Consider the following 10443-nt stretch of genomic DNA (forward strand, 5'->3'; position numbering starts at 1 on the left):
GGCCATCTATGGGGATCGAACCCACGTCTACGTGGTTAAAAGCCACGTGCTCTACCACTGAGCTAAGATGGCTTAACACTTTACAGTCATTGGTCATACTATAATCCGTTTCACTAGGGAACACTACGAACTAAAAGGAAACAATTTACAACAATTCATACCTTTTTGCAATTAAATCTAATTTAATTGTCCTTAGTGTGTGTGTGTGTGTATATATATACATACACACGAGATGACTCTTATGCAAAGTGTTGCTCCTATGAAAAATAGGGAGAAATCTTAACCATAGATTACTATTGATCAGTTGGACCAAAATAAAATTTTTTGTCTTTATAATTATCTTCATAACCATTTTTTGTTAACCATTTTCTATGGCATTCTTTGCAAACCTATGTTTCCTAATCGCCATTGTTATCTTTTCACAACTTTTTTCTGCTTTCTCTGTTGCTAAAAAGAACGCAAAATTTGTGAACTAAAACTTGTTGATTTAAATATAAAATAGAAACAATAAGAACTAAAACTTGATGTTAAATTTGTATACTTGTGATCATGCATAGTAAATTTGTTGTTGATTGGCCATTGTGTTCTATTATCAAAATCTCATTGGCCACTTAAACAAAAAGCGCTTAATAGTAGTCCTTACATATAAATATAGTATTTTACAGGCTATACGTGCATTGCGCACCTAAACTAATACCCAATATGAAAATTAAAATAAATAAATAATATAACTAAAATATAATTTTTTAATATGAAAACTAATTAATATACAATAAAATTGATTATTTTCAATATAATCAGAATAAGTATATTTAACTTGTGATAAAAATAATTATAAAGAGAAATGAAGTTGTAGATAGTTATGATCGAAAATAAAAATTAATTTTTAAATCTTCCTAATGCAATTTCAATACGTAATTAAAGAGTTATAGTGTATAAATTTATATTATGTATGATTGAAACCTCAATTTTTTTTCATACATGGAGTTTTATTCTTAAACAAATTTTGGTTGCATGATATCATAGTCACCATCTGTGGGGATCGAACCCACGACCATGTGGTTAAAAGCCACACGCTCTACCACTGAGCTAAGATGGCTTAACACTTTACAATCATTGGTCATACTATAATGGGTTTCACTGGGGAATGCTACGAACTAAAAGGAAACCATTTACAACAATTCATAATACCTTTTTGCAATTAAATCTAATTTAATTGTCCTTAGTGTGTGTGTGTGTGTGTGTGTATGTATATATATACATACACACGGGATGACTCTTATGCAAAATGTTGCTCCTATGAAAAATAGGAAGAAATCTTAACCATAGATTACTATTGATCAGTTGGACCAAAATAAATGTGCGATCCGATCGCTTTTAAATATTAATAGGAGTTTTTTTTTTTTTTTGTCTTTATAATAATCTTCATAACCATTTTTTGTTAACCATTTTCTATGGCATTCTTTGCAAACCTATGTTTCCTAATCGTCATTGTTATCTTTTCACAACTTTTTTCTGCTTTCTCTGTTGCTAAAAAGAACGCAAAATTTGTGAACTAAAACTTGTTGATTTAAATATAAAATAGAAAAAATAAGAACTAAAACTTGATGTTAAATTTGTATACTTGTGATCATGCATAGTAAATTTGTTGTCGATTGGACATTGTGTTCTATTATCAAAATCTCATTGGCCACTTAAACAAAAAGCGCTTAATAGTAGTCCTTACATATAAATATAGTATTTTACAGGGTATACGTGCATTGTGCAACTAAACTAATACCCAATATGAAAATTGAAATAAATAAATAATATAACTAAAATATAATTTTTTAATATGAAAACTAATTAATATACAATAAAATTGATTATTTTCAATATAATCAGAATAAGTATTTTTAACTTGTGATAAAAATAATTATAAAGAGAAACCTAATGCAATTTCAATACGTAATTAAAGAGTTATAGTGTATGAATTTATATTATGTATGATTGAAACCTCAATTTTTTTTCATACATGGAGTTTTATTCTTAAACAAATTTTGGTTGCATGATATCATAGTCGCCATCTGTGGAGATCGAACCCACGACCACGTGGTTAAAAGTCACGCGCTCTACCACTGAGCTAAGATGGCTTAACACTTTACAATCATTGGTCATACTATAATCGGTTTCACTAGGGAACGCTACGAACTAAAAGGAAACCATTTACAACAATTCATACCTTTTTGCAATTAAATCTAATTTAGTTGTCCTTAGTGTGTGTGTGTGTGTGTGTTTGTATGTATATCTAATCAAAAAACATAATAAGTGTGAATGAAGGTTATACCCTTCATTTAGGTCCGTTTTTTTCGTTAAGTTCTTTTATACGTTATGCTATAAAAGTTGTACTTTACAATATTTTGGACAAATATACCCTTACCGTTATAACTTCCATTATCTTTTACACCGTGGCGGACTTTTTACCGGATTCGAGTGTCAATCCCCGCTGCCTGACCATTACGTAGAGGTATGAAGATGGTTAAGAGAGACAAGTCGACATGCTGGGTATCGTTCAAGTATGAACGACTTCACACGTATTGTTTCTGTTGCGGGCTTTTGGGGAATTCTTATAAATTTTGTATTAAAGCCCGTGAATCACCTATGACTGTGGATCAGTATGCGTATGGAGCTGAGTTGCGGGCAGGGGGTCGCACAGGACCGAGGGCGGTCGGTGAACACTGGCTGATCCCGTCGGAGGGGCCACAGTCGGTAACAGAAGTGGATCATGTTGTGGCGAAGTCTGGTCGGACTGGTGCGGAGGTGAGCAGTCCGGGTGTTGGGGTTGACGAGCGAGAATCGGGCGTGATGGTTGTCGCTAAGAGGCACCGAGAGGGTTCCGGTGGAGGTGGTGGCCGCCGTGTCGGGAGTAGGAGTGGTGACGTGGTGATGTTAGATGTTCCAAAAACTTGTCCTTGGCGGGTTCTGGTTCCCAGACCCGCCCGTCATCATGAGTACCATTAGTTGGAACTGTCGTGGCTTGGGTGATCCACGCACAGTTCGAGAAATTGTGGTCCTCGTGTCCAGTAAGAAGCCCGAGTTCTTGTTCTTAATGGAAACCAAGGTGGGGCGGGTGCACGCAGAGCGGCTCCGTGTCAAGCTTGGGTTTGAGGGTCTGTTTTATGTTGAGCCGACTGGTTTGAGTGGGGGGCTGGCGTTGTTTTGGAGGAAGAACTGCACCGCCAGGCTATTGAGTTACTCACGAAATCATATTGATATGGAAGTTCACCTTGTGAATCTTGCATGTTGGCGAATGACGTGTTTCTATGGATTTCCAGAGCGAGGGAGGAGGACGAACTCTTGGGACTTGCTTAAGACATTGGCTAGCAGGTCTCCATTGCCCTGGGTCGTCTTAGGTGACTTTAGTGATCTCTTATTCCATACTGAGAAGAGATGTGGTAATCCACACCCGGAGGCTCTACTTCAGGGATTCGGGGGGGCAGTGGAGAGTTGCGCATTGGCCCAGTTGCCTATGGGGGCTACCAATTTACTTGGGAGAGAGGCAAGGGGACTGTAGAGTGGATGGAGGAACGCCTAGACAAGGTTTTGGCAACCACAGCCTGGTGCGAGTTACTTGACAAAGCTTTTGTGGAGAATGTCATGACTCGTACATCTGATCGTTCAGCTATTTTCCTGTGTGTTAACCCGGTTCGATTGCGGTCCAACGGGGCTAATAGGGACTTCAGGTTTGAGATGGCCTGGCTGCTGGATGAGGGGTGTAAGGGGGTGGTCGAAGGAGCCTGGTAGGAGGGGAAGGCGGATGGGCTCCTGAACTGTTTACAGCTGTGTGGAGAAAGGCTTAGACGGTGGGGCGGAGATCACTTTCATAAGTTTGGCAAGCGCATCAGGTTACTCCATGACAAACAGCTGCTCCTGCATGGTTAGAGGGACCCAGCCTCCTTGGCTGAGTTCTAGCGTTTGGAGGACCAGTTGGCCCAGTTGGAAGCCCAGGAAGACGCTTTTTGGAGACAGCGGGCCAAACAACACTGGTTAAGGGGTGCAGATGCAAACACACGATTCTTCCACAGGTATGCCTCTGCTCGTAAGAAGAAAAATTCTTTGTCTAGGCTTAAAAATGGGGCTGGGGTGTGGGTTGAAGGGGAGGACATGAAACTTGTTGTATTGTCTTATTTTGAGAATATCTTTCAGTCGGGTGGTTCTACCCCTCAGGAAGCATTCTTTAGCTCTATCATTCCCCGGGTTACGCAGAGTGATAATGAGATGTTATTGCGCCCTTTTGAGCTTGATGAGGTCAAAGCAGCCCTGTTTTCGATGTTCCCTGATAAAGCCCCAGGGCCTGATGGGATGAACCCCGGATTTTATCAGCATTACTGGGATGTAGTTGGTGGGGATGTGTCAGCCTTCGTGATTAATTGTCTAAGTTCTTGTTCTTTCCCTGCTGGTTTAAATGACACTAACACTACAAAAAAACGCAGAAATAACGACGAATTTTGCGACGGATTCATTCCGTTGCTAATTTAACGACGGAATAGCGACGATTTAGCGACGGATTTACTTATTTTCAAAAAATTGAAAGTTAGCGACCGGATAGCGATGATATTTTGTGATGGAAAAAGTTTGTCGTTAAAGTCGTAGCTAATTTTAGCGGTAAATTGCCGCGCATAAAATTGAGACGGATTAGCGACGGATTTTTGGCGGACTGAATAAATAATATTATTCGCTACGGATTAGCAACGGAAAAAATATCCGTCGCTGAGGTTAAAAGCATCTATTTATTTTTTTTACAACTTAACGACGGAATAGTGACGAAAAATGGTATTCGTTGCTACCTAGCGACGGATAAGCATCCGTCGCTAATTATATAATGTGGAATATACATTTTTAATAACATATAGCCACGGATATTTGAATCCGTCGCTAGAGATAGCGACGGATTCAAAAATCCGCCGCTAAAACATCATTGTCGGAATTTTTAAATAGTTTAGCGACGGATTTCAATCCGTCGCTAGAGTAATATGGCCGATTTTTTATTTTTTGTTAGAAAATAATGACGGATTCAAATATCCGTCGCTAGATTAATATTGTTGAATTTTTTTGTGTGAGAATATAGCGACGGAAGTTTAATCCGTCGCTAGATCTAGCGACGGATTCAATTTCTGTCGCTATATTAATATTGCCACATTTTTATTGTGAGAATATAGCGACGGAAGTTTAATCCGTTGCTAGATCTAGCGACGGATTAAACTTCCGTCGCTAAATCAGAATATAGGATCACGCCCAGTTACGTGTTTTCCTTCCAGCGCCCAAACATTGTAAACTAGTTACGGATTAATTTCCGTCGCTAAACGGAATATAGGATAATAGGATCATATCGATTTCCTTCCAACGCCCAAACACTAAACCTAATCAAAATTCCGCCGACGCGACTTCCTTCCAACGCCCAACCGCCCAACGACGACAGCACAGTCGACTGCCGCATCGTCGACCGCCGTCTTCATTCCAACTGCTCCGCCGTGCCTGTTCGCTGCTCGCATCGACCATTGTCTTCCTTCTCTGCTGCTCGCGCCCTCCGCTGCTCGCGTCGTCCGCTGCTCGCATCGACCATCGACCATCGACCGTGCCTGTCCGCTGCTCGCGTCGTCTGCTGCGCTGCTCTGCCGTGCCGCCGAACGCCTGCCGCCACCGCCGCTGCCTGGTATGACTCCGAACGCTTCTTCTTTAATTTCGTTAATTTCAGCTTATTATTAAATTGTTAGAGACTGTGAATTTATGAAAACTTAAAAGCTCCATGTTTAAAAGTTTAAAGCTATAATTGCTGAACCAAAATCTAGACAGACAGTTATATGAAATACAAAGCTCTATGTTTAAAGTTTAAATGCTCCATGATTCTCTAGCTCCATCTATGCCCTTCAAATCGCCGCATTCTGTGTCGACTCCTCATAGGTTGCTTTTTTTTTTTCTTCTTCTTCTTTTTTTTTTTTAATAATTTTGAGTAGGCTTTAATTTGTGTCTATCAGACATTTAGGCCACAATTATAGAGTAGAAAATGAAAACATTGTCAACTGGGAAGTAGTTTTAGTATTTCAGATTTAAACTGAAACAGAAAAAAAGTCTGGACTTGCATTTGACTATTGAGAATATGCATGCTATTGCTTTTCTTTAGAAAACTTTTCTGGAGATACTGCTACTCAAAAATTATTACTGAAAACATTCAAATGCATCTTTTGAAATAATTTTCGGAAGTATGGATTATTTCAAGTTTTTTTTTTTAGGCTAGTCGTGTTTGTGATCAACAACAAAGAAAAAGTAAAAACAAAATGTGTATGCATAACATCAGCTGCCTCTATTTAAATAGGCTGTGATTTTGCAGAATTTTCTTTGTTCGGTGAGAATTGCACTCTCATTGTACGCATGACAGGGTCTTTGTTCACCTCCTCTTTATGTTGCTTTGGTGTGCAATGTATTTATAAATATGCACTGAATTGTTAATTGGTATTGGTAATAATAATAATAATAAAAGAGATTGTGTTGTGTGATAAGAAATTAGGTAAAGTGGTATGACCTGAAAAACTTTGTTTTAGATCTTACATATGATTTATATCATTTGATGTTTTTTTTTTTTCACTAAAGGAACCTCTTCTATTGTTATTACCAATTCGACATAAACACACAAACTTTTGTGAGTTGAACTCATGGAGGGGGGCTGATATTTTTCCTATTAGTTGTCTACCAGTGCAGTGACATCTTGACTATAAATGTGACTGCAATGTTTTTTTGGTCACTTTAACATGACGTTGTGTTGTGCATCTTGTCTAAATTGTGACAATTATTCCCTTCATTGAAGGGGAGGGATTGAAAGTTTGAGTGATATGAATTCACAATTGGGTTCTGCAAAGTATCATGAAAAAGAGGACCATGGAATTGTGCATGTAGTTTCAAGAAAGAGGAAGCTAAACTGAATCATAGCAATTAGACACATATGATATGATGTTAAGCCGTCTAAACTGAACCATAGCAATTCATATTTTATCATGGAGACACCAAATTCTTTCTAAGCTGCATAACTTCCATATACTATTAGCAGATCATGCACATGGAAAGCAGGATAGGCTGTCTGAAAGTGGTTGCTCTATCAGTGGAACTAATGAAGCCAGTGTAACCAACATGAGAGTTGCATAAAGCTCCTGTTCAAATTCCAAAGAAGAAAGGTATTCTGTTTTATTAAGTTACTACCTTATTCCTAGCTATCTATTTTATATTTCTGTTAGAAACCTGGAAGCTCAATTAGTGTTTAATTATCTGCTCACAGGTTGGATGATTCCCTACAAGAATGTACCTCTACCTGCAACTTACAAGTAATTACCTACCTATTTGGTGTCTCTCTTCCTTCTTCAATTATTTTCATGAACATCATTTCTTGTACTTAACTTGTTCTTAGTGTCTGACCCATGAGTACTTAACTTCACTCAGTTCCCTACTCCTTAACAGTATAATGATGTGCATATTATTCTATTTCATGTGAGTTGGTTTTGCATTTTTTAAAAACATATTAATGGTGCATTGTTGTAACTGTAACTTTGGGACCTAGTGTTAGTTATGCATAAACAGAAGGAATATTTTGGTAAAGTACAAAGGCCTTGCTCATATTCATAACCACTGGATTCCAGAGGCAGAGGTGACTCTAGAGGCTTCAACACTGCTTGCAAGATTTAACAAACACAATAAGGTGATATTGATATAAAGCTATTAATATATTTTTCATTTTTTTTCCTTTTATGGACTTATTGATCGTTAACATTTTTAAGATGCTTTCTTCAGGATGTGAGTTGGAAAACAAATTGGACTATGCCTCATCCTTTGCTTAGTGAAACAGATTCTCTGGGGCATAATGATAATAGTTCTAATTGCATTATGAGTGGCTTGTGAAATGGACAGGCCTTGATTATGATCAAGCTACTTGGGAATTAGACACTGCTACATGTTTAAATTCCTCCAAGGAATGAAAAATGATCAGTGACTATGAAAGTCATCATAAAAAGGCAAACGCAGAGGTGCATCCTTCCAAGAATGATAAGGATAAGGTACTTCTAACTATTAAACCAATACAATGAAGATTAATTATATCTTTGTTGACAGCAGGCTTCTAAAATCCTAGTTTCATGTTGTTGCTAGTGTCTTTCAATTAATGCCATCATAACTGTATGCATGAACTAAAATTGGAAGATGCAATGAAGGAGATTGGTGAATCAACAGTTAAAGACCATGCGAGCTAAGATGGAGGCTAAACTACAAGTTGAAAGAAATCAATTGCGGGCTCAAATGCCAAGCTCAGATTACAAGTTTGATGGATGAGTTGCGTCGTAATGGGATGCTATCCACTTCTATGCCACGACCTCTAAATATTTAAGTTGAAGATTTTGTTAATTCAAATGATGAAAACTTAGAAGAGGATTAGATTATGTTTATTAATATACTTGGTATTGTTTTTAACGATATAACTTTACTTTTGTTGGTATGAATGTTTTAATATAGTATATTTTATATATATTATTGACCTATTATATTATATGTTTATTGCATGTATGCGATATTAATTAGCGGGTAAATTTATTATATTATAGGTTTAATGCAGGTATGTGATATTAATTAGCGGGTAGATTTTCTTTTTTAAATTTTAAAATTTAGCGACAGACAAATATTGTAGTAAATTCGTAGCTAAGTATCTAATTAAATAAATAATACATATTCAAATAATAAAAACAAATTAGCGACAACAATTTCCGTCACTACATGTAGCAACGGACCATAGCGACGGAACTTTCCGTCGCTAAGTCTAGCGACGGAAAAATCCGTAGCTATTCCCTCGCAAATTTCAGCGTCCAAATCGTCGTCGAGAGAAATATAGCGACGGATTATTTTCACGTAGCGACGGATATTTTAGCGACGGAAAAAAATTGTGTCGCTAAAATCTAGCGACGCTCATTTTAGCGACGGACGAAATGCGTCGCTAAACTGTTTAGCGACGGATTTCTCCTGTTTAGCGACGGAAATCGTCCGTCGCTATTTTCGCGTTTTTTTTGTAGTGTAATGTGGTGTTGATCCCAAAGAAGAGTATTCCAGAGTCTGTGTCAGATTTACGGCCTATTGCATTGTGTAATGTGGTTTACAAGATCATGACTAAGGTACTGGCGAATCGTATGAAACACCTACTCGGTGGCCTGATTTCTGAGTCACATAGTGCGTTCATTCCTAATATACTAATCACAGACAATATCCTGGTGGCGGCCGAGGTGGGGCATTTCCTGAACAGAAAACAATGTGGTTTGGTAGGATGGAGAGCACTGAAATTGGATATGGCAAAAGCCTATGATAGGATGGAATAGTCATTCCTCCGGAATATGATGTTAGCTTTAGGCTTTGCTATTGAATGGGTTAATCTGGTATTACTTTGTGTCACTACTGTCACATATAATATCCAGGTTAATGGTGCTAGTTGTGTGCGTGTGGTGCCGTCTCGTGGACTGCGCCGGGGTGACCCACTATCTCCATATTTGTTTATTATCTGCGCGGAGGGTCACTAGTATAGAAATGCAAATCCGCTACACCCACAAAAAAGTTTCCGCTACACCTGTAGCGGGTGTAGCGGATGCCATTGACTGTAAAAGTCATGAGCTTTCCGCGGCACCTGTTAACAGGTGCCGCGGAAAGCTTGTGATTTATTTTATTTTTTAAAATTAGAATAGTATTCGCGGCACCTCTTCAAAGAGGTGCCGCTGATACCTTTTTTTTAAAAGAAAAAAAATCATATATATACACACTGAACAACTAATTATTAATTTAGAATCATAATTTAGTATCTAATTCAAAATAAGAAAAACAAACAGATAAGTTGTATTATTCATCAAATCAAGTAAACAAAATAGCAGTATTGTCAAACTAAATAAGATTATTACATTACAAACTAAAATATAACAAAAAAAACTTTATTTATGTAAATTCCCAATGAAATTTCACTCTTATATCATCTGGAAGCTGCAAATCTGCAATATGCCAAAAATTTAAAAGTCAAACAAGCATGCCCAAAATTGAGAAGGTTTCGAAATTAGTTGAAGAAAAGAAGAAAGAGATTGCAAGCAAATAAAGGATGCATCCAGAAAATTTTAAGAATATATAATTGGGGATGACTGTAGTTTTCCAGTATGAAGTCTATATCATAAAGGAAGGAAGTTTTCCAAGTATGAAGTCACAAAAAAAGGAGCAAATCAGGATTGCTACTGTAATTTTCTAAATACTAAAGCATAACACTGACTAGTTTTAATTTGAGATTGTAATTTCTTATATATGATTTCTATATCTACTTTTTCTTGAAAACAAAAAAAAAAAAAAAAAAAAAAAAAAAAAAAAAAAAAAAAAAAAAAAAAAAACTATAAAAAAAAAAAAAAAAAA

At 37.2% G+C, this 10443-nt stretch overlaps 2 long non-coding RNA genes and 3 other non-coding genes across 6 annotated transcripts in view; 1 reads left to right on the plus strand and 4 right to left on the minus strand.

Annotated features, from left to right (window-relative positions):
- TRNAK-UUU lies at positions 1 to 72 on the minus strand. The gene has a single exon. It is a non-coding gene; the product is annotated as a tRNA-Lys (tRNA).
- Positions 73 to 1027: 955 nt separating this feature from the next.
- Positions 1028 to 1099, minus strand: TRNAK-UUU. The gene has a single exon. It is a non-coding gene; the product is annotated as a tRNA-Lys (tRNA).
- A 961-nt stretch (positions 1100 to 2060) lies between these two features.
- Positions 2061 to 2132, minus strand: TRNAK-UUU. Its single transcript has one exon. It is a non-coding gene; the product is annotated as a tRNA-Lys (tRNA).
- A 3210-nt stretch (positions 2133 to 5342) lies between these two features.
- Positions 5343 to 8563, plus strand: LOC116001636. Of its 2 annotated transcripts, none has more exons than XR_004094262.1 (6): positions 5343 to 5692; positions 7082 to 7205; positions 7307 to 7352; positions 7586 to 7723; positions 7816 to 8078; positions 8170 to 8563. It is a non-coding gene; the product is annotated as an uncharacterized LOC116001636 (long non-coding RNA). The 2 variants fall into 2 exon arrangements; XR_004094261.1 differs by having other exon boundaries at positions 5345 to 5692; positions 8221 to 8563.
- A 1302-nt stretch (positions 8564 to 9865) lies between these two features.
- The window catches only part of LOC116002664, a 2748-nt gene continuing 2170 nt past the window's right edge, over positions 9866 to 10443 (minus strand). Inside the window, exon 2 of the long non-coding RNA XR_004094529.1 lies at positions 9866 to 10037. This is a non-coding gene — a long non-coding RNA (uncharacterized LOC116002664). The remainder of the gene's footprint in view (positions 10038 to 10443) is intronic.

Source organism: Ipomoea triloba, chromosome 13 (assembly GCF_003576645.1).
Source record: "Ipomoea triloba cultivar NCNSP0323 chromosome 13, ASM357664v1".
In the NCBI taxonomy this organism is placed as follows: Eukaryota; Viridiplantae; Streptophyta; class Magnoliopsida; order Solanales; family Convolvulaceae; genus Ipomoea; species Ipomoea triloba.